Source organism: Diaphorina citri, unplaced genomic scaffold, assembly GCF_000475195.1.
Source record: "Diaphorina citri unplaced genomic scaffold, Diaci psyllid genome assembly version 1.1 scaffold135, whole genome shotgun sequence".
Classification (NCBI taxonomy): domain Eukaryota; kingdom Metazoa; phylum Arthropoda; class Insecta; order Hemiptera; family Psyllidae; genus Diaphorina; species Diaphorina citri.
Genome location: NW_007377572.1, coordinates 225548 through 243173, shown reverse-complemented (window position 1 = coordinate 243173; position 17626 = coordinate 225548).

The following is a 17626-nucleotide window of genomic DNA, read 5'->3' as shown; positions in this document are numbered from 1 at the left end:
CTCTCAATCAGCCCTAGGGTGATTGCTTGGGGCTGACATTTGGTTTTGGCAACAAAATTTTACGAGTGGATGCCTTTCGCACTCCACCTTAGCTCTTTCTTAATAAGGGAAATTTCCCCCAGCCAAACTAAGCTGGTCTACTCCCTGTTTAAAGGCCCTCAGTTAAACGTATTCTCTACCATCCAAAAAGACCATACAGTTCTCACAAATAAAAATACATTGTTGCCGGTTATGGGTTTCCCAAAATTCCCACCCACTTGTAGCTCTTGTATAAGAAACAAAAGGGGAAAAATTTTCTTCCGTTGTGTTTATTTTGTTTTACTTTACTTTGAGGGAAAATTTTATTTCCCACACCCCTTAGTTCCTTTTATCCCTTTTATCTTTTTTTCCCCCTCTTCATCTTTTCCTTTTCTCATACTCTCCTCCCTTTCCATTCTTCCCTCCCCTCCCTCTCTCTTTTCTCATTCCTTCGCTCTTCTTCTGGGATGTCTTTTCTCTCCCCTTTCCCTCTTCTTTCAAATTCCCCCTCCTTTCGACTCTCCCTTTCTCCTCCTCTCCCGTTTCTCTCAATCAGCCCTAGGGTGATTGCTTGGGGCTGACATTTGGTTTTGGCAACAAAATTTTACGAGTGGATGCCTTTCGCACTCCACCTCAGCTCTTTCTTAACAAGGGAAATTTCCCCCAGCCAAACTAAGCTGGTCTACTCCCTGTTTAAAGGCCCTCAGTTAAACGTGTTCTCTGCCATCCAAAAAGACCAGACAGTTCTCACAAATGAAAATACATTGTTGCCGGTTGTGGGTTTCCCAAAATTCCCACCCACTTGTAGCTCTTGTATAAGAAACAAAGGGGGAAAATTTTTCTTCCGTTGTGTTTATTTTGTTTTACTTCACTTTGAGGGAAAATTTTATTTCCCACACCCCCTTAGTTCCTTTTATCCCTTTTTCTTCCCTCCTTTCTCTGTCTTCCATTTCTCCCTTTTACCTCTCTATCCCTTTTATCTCTTTTTCCCCCTCTTCATCTATTCCTTTTCTCATTCTCTCCTCCCTTTCCATTCTTCCCTCCCCTCCCTCTCTCTTTTCTCATTCCTTCGCTCTTCTTCTGGGATGTCTCTTTTCTCTCCCCTTTCCCTCTTCTTTCAAATTCCCCCTCCTTTCCGTTCTCCCTTTCTCCTCCTCTCCCGTTTCTCCTCCTCCTCCTCCTTTTTCTTCTTGTTTCTTTTTCACACACATGTTTCTGACATATTCTCCCTCTTCTTTGTCCTCTTCCTCTGTTTCTTTTTGACAAATCTCTTTTTTTAGTTATTCTGTGCTTTATATCTTTTCATTGGTTTTTTATCCTTCTGGTTTTGCTGTATGTTTTTTTTAGGTGGGTAGGTATCTTTCGTATGTTCTTCCTATTCCTTCTTTCTTCTCTCTTTCTTTCCCTCCCTCCTTTATCTCTTTCTCTCCCTCCCCTCTCTTCACCAATGTCCATAAAGGTACATCGCGTTATTTCCTGATTTATCTTTCTGTCTTTTTCAGGACATCATTTTCCATATTTTGTGCCTTTTTTCTCTCATCTGTTTCTACTAGGTAATTTTCTTCATTGCAGTTTTTTTATCTGGTGTATCATTATCATTTTTTCAGGTTTCACTTACATTCGACCATTTTTTTTATCTTCTTTGATGAGGTCATTTAGAAATCGGCCATTTTTTTACTCGATTTTTTTTTCTATGTCAATTTTTCCCTCTTTTCTATGTCAATCTTTCCCTCCTAACCTTTTATTTTTCTTTTTTGCTTCCTCCTCTCATTCTCCCTTTCTCTTTCTCCCTCTTTGCTTTTTTCTTTTCCTCCCTCTTTGCTTTTTCAATTTCTCTCTTTGGCCCTCCCTCCTTTACTGTTGCTCTCTCACAAGCTTGCTTTATCAAATTATCACATATTTATCTCTGTCTTTCTCTCTTTCTCCCATTCTCTCCCTCGCTTTCCCTCTACCTTCTTCTCGACTTTTCTCACAAACATCCTCAATAATTTGATTTTCCCACCACCTTATCATGGAGAGGAATGGTGAGCAATGAACAGCAATTGAAAAAGTAAATTAATGAGCTAATGAGACACTATTGAAGGAGCAAATAATGAGCCAGCATTGAAAGATTTTTTTTAGTAACTAATCGAGAGTAGGTAGGTAAGTATTGGCTTTTGGAAAAGTATAAATGAAAACTTTGGGCGCAATCAAAATAATTACGTATTAAAAAGAAAATGTAATTGTATAGCGTGTAGCGGGGTAAATGTGGGAGTGGAAATTGGAAATTTCGCTCCTGAATAGGCCTTGATTTGGGCCCCAGACCCCCTGAGGTTTAGGGGGGAAGTCGTTTTTGGCTTTTTCCCCCTACTGGATTTTTTTTTTCTTTTTTTTCCTTCACATTTTGCTCTCTTGTGGTGAGAGCGCATTTAGGGTGCGACAAATATGTAGCACATTTGATATCCCACTTTCCAATGGATCGTTGAAAGTTGAAAAGCAACTTTGTGCGTTTTTGGTATCCGAATACCCATCCGGACTAGGATAGAATTTTTTATTTTATTCTTCAGTTAAGCCCTTGAAATAGTAATACCAATAAGATGGGAAGACCCTCTCGTCAAAATGGCTGGCAGGACATGGATGCTAGATGCTAGATGCTCAAGACCGAGAAAAAGGGAGGCATTGCGACCTGCATCGGTGGCGATAGACATCTGGAGCTTACAATGACATCACGGGTAATCTCGGTAATAATAATAAAATATATTTAGTCTTAAGTCTCACTACTAGTTACTCTGTACTAATTTATACCCAATAAAAAAGGCAAACTGTTTGCGAAATTATTACAATAAATAAATAACAAAATATATTGTGAAATACTTTTTTTTTTCACCCTGTATTAGAAAACCTGCTGACCATATGAACTTTATAACTCTGGAACTTTTTCCCCCCTGTACCAAATTGTGTGGAGCTGTAAAGGCTAAAAGTTTCCCTCATGCCTTTCACCAGAAAAAAAGGTAATAATTGCCCTCATTATCTCACAGTCGGAGCAGATAGGTCCCTTTCCCTCTTTCTTCCCCATTTTCTTTCCCTCCCTTTTCATTTTTCTCTTTACCTCCCCTCCTTTCTCTTCCCCTCTTCACTGATCTTTAACCACCCCTCCTTTTTCCTCACCCTTGCCCCTGTCCCTCCTTTTTATTCCCTTTAACCCACCCACATTTTTCTCTTCTCTTCCCTTTTCTTTCCATTCCCTCCCTTCGTCCTTCATCTTCACCCGCCCACCCCTCCCTCTTCTCTCCTCCCTTAACCTTCCCCTCCCTTCTCTCTCTCCTCTTTACCCCTCCGAAGATCTAGTCACATTTTCCTTTAGCGGAATTTTCTCTGTGGTATTCGATTTTTTTTTTTTTTTTCATGATTTAGAAGTTTTTCCCCTTTACGTGGTCTTGCTAGTTTTCCTATGGAGTTCGACTTTTGAGGGATGACAGTTTATAGTTTTTATGACGACAACAGCCAGGCTAATTAGCTTGGAAGGTAGCGCGTCCGCCTTGTAAGCGACAGGTCGTGAATTCAATTCCCGCCTGGAGCGGACTTTATCCTAAACAGATAACGTTCGTTCTCGGAACGGCTGTCTTTCTAATTTTGAGCGCCCCCCCCCCCCCCCCCGGTTTGTACTCTAGCTCCCCCCCCTGGACAAAATCCTGGATACGCCCCTGGTGTAGACTGTAGAGCAGTGTAGCGGAATGTGCCACATATTTTGACAGAAAGCCGCACGTCAGTGGCGTGTGTCCCTACAAGCTAGGGGAAGCACCGCCTTCTTTCTCCTCTCTGACAGCCTAGTTAGCTTGGAGGGTGCATTTTGCCTTGTAAGCGTTAGGTCGCGGGTTCAATTCCGCCCGGAATGGATTTGGCGTTATAGCGCCCGTACTAAACCATAGGAAAAAGAGCAGAAAGGAGCTTCAGAATATAGAAAATTCAGAATATATGGGTTCATACTTTCATAGCTTCCCCGATTCATAATTTCCCTCCCCTTTTGAAAATCTCAGCATACGCCACTGTTTTCCAGAACGGTATTTTGTATGATGACTTCATGATAGAAATCTCCGAGAGAGGAATTTCTCATTTTTGTGGGATCTCTGTCAAAAATTGCTGAGGTAAAACCAAATGGGAGTAAATCAAGGTAAGTAAATAAAGGTAGTTATAAATAACTAAAGGTAATTCAAATTTCGAGGAAAACCAAATAACTGGCAGGTAGGTAGGTAACAACATGTGAAATTTCCGAAAATGTCGACATTTACGGCTAATTCATGTGAAGATTTTGAAAATGTTGACATTTTTGGGTTGACACGAATTACTGCAAAATTGGTGTGAATTCGCCTGCGGAAGTGATGAATTTTCACAAAGCTGTCTAGTTGCCTACCTGTTCGGTGGGAATTTGGGTTGGTTTAAAACCTAAATTTCGGAGAGTTTTAAATACTGTCAAAATTGACAAAATTTGTGATATACCTAGGAGGAATTGTACTTATTTTATACCGAAAATTCGGTGAATTGGAATGTCGACAGAAATATTTGAAATTTGTGACTTTTCAGTTTAGGTACCTAAAGACTACCTTCGATCCCCTACCGAAAAAAATATATAAAAATAAATAAATAAAAATAGAGCCGGAGATCTAGTGACATTTTCCTTTAGCAGAATTTTCTCTGTGGTCTTCGATTTTTTTTTTTTTTTTTTCATGATGTTTTGAAAGTTTTTCCCCTTTACGTGGTCTTGCTAGTTTTCCTATGGAGTTCGACTTTTAAGGGCTGACAGTTTTTAGTGACAGTTTATATGACGACAACAGCCAGACTAATTAGCTTGGAAGGTAGCGCGTCTGCCTTGTAAGCGACAGGTCGCGAATTCAATTCCCGCCTGGAGCGGACTTTATCCTAAACAGATAACGTTTGTTATCGGAACGGCTGGCTTTCTCCTATCCTATTCTCCTGCTTCGATTTCGGGACGATAAGACCTAAAAAAAAAAAAAAAAAACTCTTCCACACAACCGAAGGTCCTCCAACTTCCTCTTTAAGGAACAGATGGAAAAGCTGAGCGTTAAAATCGAGACGTCACTTCGCGCGTTCAATTCCAAACTCCCGCTTCCCGCAACCGTTGTCCTTCATTTGAGGAAGCACTGGACGTCAGGGCATGAAGTTTTTAATTATCTTGTGAATATGATAACATTCACAAGAAACTCTTCCACACAACCGAAGGTCCTCCAACTTCCTCTTTAAGGAACAGATGGAAAAGCTGAGCGTTAAAATCGAGACGTCACTTCGTGATTCCAAACTCCCGCTTCCCGCAACCTTTGTCCTCATTTGAGGAAGCACTGGACGTCAGGGCATGAAGTTTTTAATTATCTTGTGAATATTATCATATAGCATTTTGTACTGAAATACTTCATAATATAAACCTACCAGTCAGGCCCGTGACCAGGATTTTGTCAAGGTGGGGACCCGAGAGTCCAAACAGTGAGTGTGGGGCCACAACGGCGACCATAGACCATCGCAGAAAAAATACTCAGCTCGATTTCTTGATCTTCTGCGAGGGTCGGTACTATGGTCAAGGACACTTCAAAACTCGAGGGGGAGGCGTGGGGGCCCCTCGGCCCCTTTAAATACGGCCCTGCTTACTAATCGTAACATTTTATAGTACTTCCCATTCGAGAGTGAAGTCTGACATTGATATGCCCATGTTACGACTACGCACATACAGGGTGGTCAGAAAAAGAGAGAACATCCTTTTATGAGTGTTTCACCGCCGTTTTTATTTCGTAGCTATGAAACAACTGCTACATTAGACGCACGTGGGTCTGTGTCGTAGCATGCCCATTCCGTAGTAGGTCTCTCATCAGATGGGCAATCGAAATATTTGTTCCCTTTGCGAGTGAGGAATAAAGAAAGGGGCACCCCCCTTTCTGTATGAGTGTTTCACCGCCGTTTTTATTTCGTAGCTATGAAACAACTGCTACATTAGACGCACGTGGGTCTGTGTCGTAGCATGCCCATCCCGTAGTAGGTATCTCATCAGATTTGCAATCGAAATATTTGTTCCCTTTGCGAGTGAGGAATAAAGAAAGGGGCACCCCCTTTCTGTTAAAACTGTGGACCAAGGAAGAGGAAGAAAGAGAAGCCCAAACCCAGAAGGAGAAACGAGGAGAACAAAAAGACAAAGAAGAAGAAGAAGAAGAAGAAAGAAAAAGAATAAAACAAAGAAGAGGAGGAAAAATGTAGAGGCCAACGTGAAAATTACCAAGTCCATTCTTGCAGTTTTCGGAATCGAACAAAAAAGGTTTCAACATATCTTTGAACTTTCTAAATTTTCTTGGATTTCGACGACTAACAAAGAAAGAGGTTTCAAGTGTTTTAATGCGATCAAAAAATACACCCTGTTTTGTAGATTTCTAGTGCTATATAAATATGACATATTGTATGCATGATATTAACTGTACTAATATACATATACCTACGCACACGCATATGCATTTGATGCATTATAATGTAAACTCTGTCATAAAATAATAATAATATCGTGACGACATGTCACAGTAATTTGTTCCGCTTAGCTATCATCGTCTCTTTCTCTGTTTCTCTCTCTCTCTCTCTCTCTGTGTCTCTCTTTCTCTCTCCCTCCCTGCTCCTTTCTCTCTCTATTCTCTTCTCTCTCAACAATAAAACCATTTTATATTCCTGATTCTCTCGTTTGGCGGACTCTAAAGGGAGCATACCAGCCTGAAATTCCCCTTCCTAAAGAAATAGTAAAGATTGAGTGCGAAGGGCATCCACTCGTAAAATGTTTGTAGCCAAAACCAAATGTTAGCCCAAAGCAATCACCAGAATCACCTAGGTAGAATAGAATATACCCTGTTTATACTGCCAGAATGAGACTAAAAAGTCCCTTTACTCCCGCAGTCTAAACAAGGTCTCATGTATTTGGTACAAAATAGGTGTAATTTTTATAAATCAAAACCTTGCTTAAATTCTAAAAAAAAAAGGATTGGGCTGATTGCGAGGCTGACGAAAAACGCCGACCCCGTCTGAACACGGGAAAAGGCGAGGAGAAAGAAGAATACGAGCGCAATGGGGTGATGGGTGTCCCGTCACGTTCAAATGCCTTGTTCTTTCGCCGTACCACCTCTAATACTTGACCGTTTGTTGGCGCGGGCTCGGAGCAGTTATGTGTGTCCCGATATTAAATGTTTATAATAGCAGTGATGACAAGCTGGAAGTGTTTTATTGGAAGATAAAAAATTATAACCCATCATCACTCCCACACTCCTCGTAGTCCTCTTCAAATGTGAGTTTATTTGTTTTATATATTTTGTGACATCGGCGTGATCTTTTAGTAAAAAATTAATAATAATGAAAATAATAATGATAATATCTAATAATAAATGAAAAAAATAATCATCTAATTCCATAGGACTAAAAGGACCTCACAGTACTTCACGAAAATTTAAGTCAACACTCAACACCATTGATCTTTTTCGCCTCTCTTCTAATGGCTGGGTAGGCTAGTAAGATCTTTTATCTTGGCTATGACTCACCCTTGGGAATACCTAGATAACAAGTTGCTTTTTAATGTGAAAATGCACTCCGGAATGGACTCCCACAATTTGGAAAATTAAGGGGTTTTTAATCTTTTCCTCCTGCTTTTTAATGATGGACACGCCCGTGAAAATAAAATTATTTCAATACCTGGGTTTGCGTTTTGATAATGAGTCATCAATAGGGCGGGTCACCCTTTGAACACGGGGAGAAGGTAGGGGTGTATCGATCGATAATATAGGTAATATCGATTATTTATCGATCGAAATAATCATAATCACTGCACATGAACTGCAAAAGACAGTCCCGAGACTTGAGATCTACATTATCGTAGTGAAAGGAATAATGGAACTCCCAGATATGCTAACAAAATAATTACAACATTTATTATGACAACTAAAAACTAGAATTACTGGATACTCGGTGAATAGGTACTGGCTGTTTAGAAGTTGGCATATTGGATCTATTGAGACCTAATGCAATTAAACACTATTAGTATTAATTTTCTTACTACATAATTATTATACCTAAAGGTATTAATTTTCTTATAAGAAGTAGGTATACTTCTACTATTGGGTATTAATTTGGCCCTGGGTATAGAGGAAAGAGATGTTTTCTGCCATTTGGAAATTAATTTTGGAAAAACACGTGAAGGATGTTAATCAAAATCACTGAAACATTACAACCAAGTACCCAAATCCACTCATGTAGGCTTTATAAACAAGATGAGTATATTGTTCAGTTCTATTCAGGACCTTAAATTCTATTTGGTTTTAAAATAATTATTCTCAAACACCAACCAATAAACCATTGACATTTGAGACATCAAAAGAACACAACATACCTCACATCAAAATAATTATGAAATAGAACTCTCCAAACTAATCATAAAAGACATTTAATAACCATGAAACAATGTCATTTACATACATAAATAATGTATTATTCTCCACATAAATTTTCAAACATTAGGTGCGTAATAATGAGAAGCTCCGTATTTCGTAACATTCAAATGACAAACAGGCAGGTACAGTAAAACGTAAAAACAATAAATTCTCAAATAGGTAAGCAAGACATTTAATAACCATGAAACAATGTCATTTACATACATAAATAATGTATTATTCTCCACATAAATTTTCAAACATTAGGTGCGTAGTAATGAGAAGATCCGTATTTCGTAACATTCAAATGACAAATAGGCAGGTACAGTAAAACGTAAAAACAATAAATTCTCAAATAGGTAAGTAGTTAGGTTCCATGTTAAAAGTTTACGACAAAGGATAAAGCAATCAAGTAATCACATAATTAGTGGTAGCCATGGATTTTACCTCAAAAGTAAACACTTTATTATCACTTTATCTTAATATCAATAGTCATCAATCAATACATTGAGTTATGATTGATTAGAAATTTTACGTTCAAGTTTGACATATTGTTTGACATTTAATTCATATGAAATCCATCAGTGGTCAGATTTAAGCCACATCTGAAGGTTTTCCGAGACTCATCTCCTTGATTAAAGTGAAAAATTGCATCTTAATATCAATAGTCATCAATCAATACATTGAGTTATGATTGATTAGAAATTTTACGTTCAAGTTTGACATATTGTTTGACATTTGATTCATATGAAATCCATCAGTGGTCACATTATTTTAAGCCACATCTGAAGGTTTTCCGAGACTCATCTCCTTGATTGAAGTGAAAAATTGTGACCAAATAAAGATTGACTATTATTATTTTAGCTTCAAGTTTACATGATGAATGATGATTCACTGTGTTTATTAATTGAAATAAATAATATACCTACCTCACTAGTAATATTTGTGCGAGAGAGGAGAGAGAGAGAGAGAGAGAGAGAGAGAGAGAGGAGAGGAGAGAGGAGAAGATTAGTGGATGTGTCAAGATCACCAATTTTTCCAGTAGGTACGAAAGAGTTTCTTTGCGCCTTGAAAATATCTACGGGTATGCAATGGGTCTTACATTATCTGCTGCCTGCGGACCTATACCTACCCAGGTACGTGTACTGACAGTCTTATTATTATTACCTAGCTACCTACTTTATGTTTGTACGCTTTTCATGAATCTGTTGGGCAGAAGACCCCAAAAATGTCCTTTAACATGAGGCTGTAGGGGAATTCAAGTAAGGAAAAATTGGCAGTGATATCCACAAAAAAGTTGTGAACAGGCCCCACATATGCATATGTGCAATTTTTAAATAAATAATGAAATCATCACTCTTAGATTGACCTAGATGAAATAATCTAATAGATTTATATGAATAATTAATGCAATAAAAACTATCTATTTATACGAGTGTCTAGCCACCCACAAGTCTTGGAGTGTGCTTGGTTTCCATACCAGTGCAACTGTTAAATTGCAATAATGTCAAAGTCATTTGGTGTAAAGTCTTGACATTTGGATTTAATACTATATTTATGTAGGACGACAGGTTATATGTACAGTGTGTCCACTTTTAATGTGCGCCATAGGAAAAATACATGTAAAAACAGTTTTTCTTGTCTCAAAAGTCCCCATAAAGTATTTTAGTTAAACCAAATATGTTAACTCATGTATTTTTATCTGAGGAATTCACTGGTGGTGATTTCATACACCTGGGACTTACAGTTAAAAAGTTAAGGGTTCGAAATCCGAGAAATGTGTTATGTTTGAAACTCAACATTTTTGTACAATTGGATACTCTATTTTATGTATTTTTTCACGAGAAATCGATTGGTAATATTTTCAATTACTTGGGGCTTACAGTTAAAAAGTTCTGGGTTCAAAACCGAGTAATTGCGTTATGTTTGAAACGAAACATTTTTGTACATAACTGAATAAATACTTTATTTATGTATTTTTTCTCGAGAAATCGATTGGTGATATTTTCAAACACGTAATACTCAGTTAAAAAGTTTCGGGTTCAAAACCAGAGAAATAGGTACCTGATTTTTTTTAATTAATTTTTTTGAGGGGGCCTAAAATAAAGTATTTATTCAGTTATTATGTACAAAAATGTTTCGTTTCAAACATAACACAATTACTCGGTTTCGAACCCAGAACTTTTTAACTGTAAGCCCCAAGTAATTGAAAATATTACCAATCAATTTCTCGTGAAAAAATACATAAAATAGAGTATCCAATTGTACAAAAATGTTGAGTTTCAAACATAACACATTTCTCGAAATTCGAACCCTTAACTTTTTAACTGTAAGTCCCAGGTGTATAAAATCACCACCAGTGAATTCCTCAGATAAAAATACATGAGTTAACATATTTGCTTTAACTAAAATACTTAATGGGGACTTTTGAGACAAGAAAAACTGTTTTTACATGTATTTTTCCTATGGCGCACATTAAAAGTGGACACACTGTATACAGCCCCTTGTGTAACTGACTCACTCACTCACTCACTCATACTAATTCTAACCCACTTCTAGATGTGCTAGGAAGATGCGATCTAAAAAAAAAAAAAAAGTGATAGATAAAATTTTCAATAATAATGATAATCGACTCTTGAGTGGAAAAAGTAACCAAAGGTAAAATAGGTTAACGCAGGAGGCATTCTCTACAGTCTAACCCTAAAGGTATGTCCACACATAGTCGAACGGCCGTCAATCGATAAGGTGAATCTATGCTGTCGAGCGACCGACGGCAGGTCGACTAAGTATGGACACAACTTAACCCTCAGAACTACATAATTGTGTGGTTAAAGTGATAAATAAATAAATGTCTTTTCTTTGTGTTACTATATCACAACTTTGGTGCTCACTGCAGCATTGTAGGATTTTTCCAAATACATATATCGCAATAATCCAGCTCCCAATTACCTACCATGCTGGCACCGGTCGCTATGCGCATTTATATTACATAGCTACTCATTTTCCTCACGAGGCTGAGTGGGCCCCGTAACGGCCAGTCACGGAATCAATCATTTGCATGATACAAATTTCTTGACCCCGCCAGGAATCGAACCCGGGTCTCCCGCGTGCAAGGCGAGCGCAGTGACCACTACGCCATGGGAAAGGATTGATGATGATCCTATACCAAAGGAAGGGAGGGGGGACGCTCCAAATTTTCGGAGCCTGGCCTACATTAAAGGCGAAAAATGAAGCTCGAGGGGAGGGGGGCAGCCCCACCCTATATAGGGCCCTGAATGCGCCCCTTCCTGTACTGGCTATCAGGCTACCTGACGCCATTAGGTTTGTTTTCTTCTCCCTGTGAGATAATGAAATAGGTAGGTACTTGTGGACCTTGGAAGTAAGAGTGCTTTCTTTTATTCACGTGTTGAACCAAAACAGCAAACACTTCAATGGAAGAGAAAGTATTGTAAAACTATCTCCTAATATCGTCCATCTGATGCCGGACATACTACGGGACGGAGATGCTATGACACAGACCCCTAACGTCCAATGTTGCAGATGTTTCATCGCTACAAAATGACAAAAGCGAAGAACTGTATCAGTATCCCACCCCAAAAAAGATTAGAAATCAATTTTGTACCCCGCCTTCAAATTTGTGTGCTCCTCCTTCACGTAGTACCTACCTTTCTTTCCCCTCATTGCACTCCTCTTTCTCTAATATTACTTCTGCTTCACTGCATTGGCGGCGTGCCAGCTACCTTTCTTTCCCCTCATTGCACTCCTCTTTCTCTAATATTACTTCTGCTTCACTGCATTGGCGGCGTGCCAGCTACCTTTCTTTCCCCTCATTGCACTCCTCTTTCTCTAATATTACTTCTGCTTCACTGCATTGGCGGCGTGCCATCTATTTATTTTTAAAGCATTGCACGCCGCCAATGCAGTGAAGCAGGAGTGAGATTAGACTTTAGAGGAAAGAGGAGTGCAATGAGGGTAAAGGAAGGTAGGTGGCACGCCGCCAATGCAGTGAAGCAGAAGTAATATTAGAGGAAAGTGGAGTGCAATGAGGGGAAAGAAAGGTAGGTACTACGTGAAGTAGGAGGACACAAATTATGAAGTGAATAAAAGGCGGGGTACAAAATTGATTTCTAATCTTTTTTGGGGTGGGATGGATTTTTGTTTATTTTTTGTGGGCACTTGATTTATTTTGGGAGGAACGACTTGGCGGGGTCTTTTTTATGCCACGAAGTGGTATTTTTTGGGGGTTTAGCCATATCAATGGTTGAATGTGGGAAAGTTAAAAAACCTAGCCCCTATCTTTAAACCTACATTAGATAGGTCAACCTATATTCACACAAACCATGTGAAATTGAATCCACAGATATAGAAATGATGGAAAAATAATAAAAAATAGACTTTAAAAAAACTAAATCAAAATTTATATTTTTGTTGTTACTAAATGAAGAGTAAGTATAAAAATGTACCTACCCTCTTGTAAAAAAAGATACCTACTACTAATAAAAAAAAAAAAAAAAAAGTGCAACTGTGCGCTAAAAATTAACACTGAAGCCTAAGATGTAAGATGAAGTGGCCAAAAGGCACTATTTTAACTATGTATGTTAGACACAAATAGACATTTTCATTAAAAATAATAAGCATAATAATAATAATAAATAAAAATCGAATAATCATAAAATATTGCCAATAAATATCACTTAAAAGCGTAATTTTTGGGACATTATGGATGTAATGTAATTTCTATCAGTACCCCTTGGGAAGGTCATAAATTAATTAAAATCTAATTATTCCAACATACGAAGTCTTTTTTAAAAGTATTTCTTTTAATTATACAAGTAATAAAGGGGTATTTTTACTGAAAGTATTTCATTTAATAATACAAGCAATAAAGGGGTATTTTTGTTTCGTTTAATTATTGAAGGGGTTATTTAGAGGCCTCTCTATTCTCACTTAATTTTTGAGACAATTTAGGGGTCTTTTACTTTCTACTGCATTATTTTTGAGGTGTCTCTTGAGTCTATTGTTCAAAAGAACATTAAAATTAAGAACAGATTAGTAATTAAGGTTGTGACGTCACATATTAAAAAAAAGGTTACCATCGCAAGAAGGAGAATCTGTTTTCCCCTTCGGTTATCCAGTAATCCAGTATGAGGAAAGCTGTGTAAAGTGTAATGTTATTATGAGCTCTTGACACAGCTCACAGCTTGATTAATACGGCCCCAGAGATTTCAGCTCTTCTCAGATTTTTCCTCCCCCTGCCTATCCTTCTTTATTTCTTTTCTTCTTTTTCTTCGTCTCCTGGCCTATTTTTTCGAAGCATGATACTCCCCTCTCCTCTCCTCATCCTCCTCCTTCTGCCTAACAACCTACCTATCTTTTTTTCCATCTCGTACGTACGTTACGTACAGACCATGGGCTAAAAATCACTTTTTTGACATCAGGGGATCCCAAAACGGATATTTCCTACCATTTCCCGATTTTGAAAATTTGGACCGATTGCAATACTTTCATTACTAGTATAGCTCCGCTATACTGTAGTAATAGAAAGTAAAAAGAACGTCCATTCGTAAAAAAATTGTAGCCAAAACCAAATGTCAGCCCAAAGCAAATATCCCTCGGAGCAGAGGTACCTACTTTTCTGCCTCGCGATTTCGCTGGGATTTCAACCAGCTTGTCAGTTGTCCTTACGAGGCTCAGTGTACTCCGTAAGAGTCAAGAGACAACAGTTTTGTCAAACACATATTAGTTATCCCTTCCTTGTATTAACCTCCGGAAATAGAAAGTAAAAAATTGGGCCTCACTGGATCCTTTTAGGGTTCCCTTTCCAAGGTGAACTTGGTACCCCTTTCATAAGTGAGTTTTCTAGATTACTGAACTACCTTTTCTACTCCTATCATAACAACTTCTGGTGCCTGGTTACATGTCATACCTTCCAAAGCCATAGGTACCATATTGGATGACCAAGCTTTTCAGATTTGTGTTGGACTGCGTTTGGGAAGTAAAATTTGTAGATCTTTCAAATGTAAATGTGGCGAAACAGTTGATGAGAGAGGACATCATGCATTATCCTGTGAGAAGAGTGGAGGACGTTACTATAGACATGCTGACTTGACTCTTCTTCTTGGTCGAATACATTACTTTAACTTCTTCAATACAACCGTGTGACCAGTCACTCTGGGTTCAAAACCAACGATCAATTGAATCAATAAATAATACAGGTCTGAAATTCCGAGTACAAAAGGGATTTCAAATTTTCACATCTACCCTTCACCCATCAGTGTTCAACCTCTATCGACCATGCGGTTAGCGGGTCCTGTATTTGTTCTATTCTATTCTGTCTCATTCTAATATGATTCTATCCCATTCTATTCTACTTTTACTAATCCTTTGTCCTGTATCACTGTGGATTCCATTCTTTGGGATAAGTTTCAAGAGTTAAAGTTCATTAGAGCTCATATTGTTTGAAATTCAACACATCAGATCCCCTCTTGAATTCAACACATCAAATTCCCTCTTGTGATCTTTTTCAATACCTTAGAATTGTTTTGATTGGTGTATCATATCATGGGTGTTAGAAATACGTCGTTTTGATTTTTAAGTTATTTTATTTATTTGTCTATTTTTTCTTTTTTCTTCTTCTTCATCTTCTTTCTTCCTTTTTTTTATCCTTACCCTTCAGGACAAACTTGATGAGGGATAAAATCACTAATGTATATTACCTACTGTTCACCCCCTCTTTGAATCAGAAAATCAGAATTCCTATATGAAATGTAATGTAATTGAATTTATCTAATAATCTACTGATAAATTGAGACAAACTGATATTTAATTTTCTATAAATGGAAGAATTTTTTTTTCTCTTTTTTTTTACAAACTGAATACTTATTGGTAGGTATAGTTGCGGGTTATCATTAGCATTTTCTGAAGACATTTGTTCTGAGTACATAACATAAGGTAGCATTAGGCCAAACAAGTTTATGATAATGGGTATCTGTAGATATACATAGGTAGAAAATGTAGAGATAGGTACGCGTTGTTTTTATTAAATTAGTTTTATTAATAATTACTTTTTATTATTTTAAATTACTTTTTAATTTTAAAGTTCAATTTTTTCGTCGAAATTTTTCAACTAAGATCGTCAAACGTGACTGGCATATTTCTAGAAGCTATAAACCATTTCTTGGTCCCGATTAATTTAATATCGATTAATTGACGGATAAAAAAAATAATAATAATAATAAAAACCTGTACTCAATAGATAGCCTTAAATTGATTTCATATTACAGTGGGTACTTCAGTTTTTTTCTTTTTAATAAATTTTATATGTTTCAGGCTCAGTCATTAAAATTCATTATTTATTATTTTCGAAAACCGTTTAAGTAAAACAATTCAAACTTTTTGTAAAACAATGAAAGTTTTTCAGACCTCATTGTTATTTTATTGTTCGAAAAAAAAAATAAAGAAATAAAATTCTCAATTTCTTTGCAATGTGTATTGCAAATTGCAATTCATGTTTACAAAATACAAACCTTTACGATGTTCTGGTATTCTCGTGTTGACCCAGCATCAGCCCCTAACAAAATTGGAAGTGATTCAAGTCTTCAAGTGATGTATCTCTTCTCGCCCATCTGATGAGGGACATACTACGGGAGGGGCATGCTGCGACAAAGACTACACGCGTCTAATGTAGCAGTTATAACTTGAGGTCAGCTCCCATGGCGTAGTGGTCACTGCGCTCGCCTTGCACGCGGGAGACCTGGGTTCGATTCCCAGCGGGGTCAAAAAATTTGTATCATGCAAATGATTGATTCCGTGACTAGCTGTTACGGGGTCCACTCAGCCTTGTGGTGAATGAGTAGCTATGACATATAAATGCGCATAGCGACCGGTGCCAGCATGGTAGGTAAACATTGGATGTTAGGATTATTGAAATATTGGGAAAATCCTACAATGCTGCAGTGAGCACCAAAGTTGTGATATAATAACACAAAGAAACTGCATTTTTTATATTATTTATTGTAGCATTTTAAAAAGAAGAAAAAATGCTTAATATATTCTGGAGATTTTGCAAAACACTCTGGCTCCCACCTCCACTTTTAGAGTGGAGGTAGAATTTCGACTGGAGATGGAGGGGTATAAATTATTTGTAGTGGAGATTTGGAGGTGGATTTTGGAAAGGGTTTGTAGGGATGTGGAGAGGAACTTTTTTATTTACTCACCATGTTTGATGTAGAGGGACTCCTTACCTTCTCGGGTACCCTTTCCTTGTTTGTGAAAGGGACTTTAGGGAAGAAAAAACGGACAGAGAAAGAGAAAAAAAGCTGGAAGTGGTGGAGGAGGAAGGAAAGGATAAAGGGGGTGGTAAAAAAGAGAGGGATTGAGGTCTGTTTACTTTTTTATTTGAAACTTTTGGAACCTACCTTTGAAGAACACACGTAGAAAAGTTACAAAGGAAAAAAAAAAGTGGACATGGGCCCCGCAACAGCCAGTCACGGAATCAATCATTTGCATGATACAAATTTCTTGACCCCGTCGGGAATTGAACCCGGGTCTCCCGCGTCCAAGGCGAGCGCAGTGACAACTACGCCATGGGAGCTGATAAAAAAGGAGATACTAATAAAATCAAAAATAAATAAAATGTGCAACTTTGCGCTAAAAAAAATAACAATGAAGTCTAAAGATGGAATGGGATTATGGGAAAAAGGAACTCACTATTTTAATTATATTATTTTTCAATAACAAATAGATATTTTCATTTAAAAAAAAAAAAGTAGAAATAGAATAATCATAAAATATTGCCAATAAATATCACTTAAAAACGTAATTTTTGGGACATTATGGATGTAATTTTATCAGTACCCCTGGGAAGGTCATAAATTAATTAAAATCTAATTATTCCAACATACGAAGTCTTTTTTAAAAGTATTTCTTTTAATAATACAAGTAATAAAGGGGTATTTTCACTGAAAGTATTTCATTTAATAATAATACCTACAAGCAATAAAGGGGTATTTTTGTTTCGTTTAATTATTGAAGGGGTTATTTAGAGGCCTCTCTATTCTCACTTAGTTTTTGAGACAATTTAGGGGTCTTTTACTTTCTACTACATTATTTTTGAGGTGTCTCTTGAGTCTATTGTTCAAAAGAACATTAAAATTAAGAACAGATTAGTAATT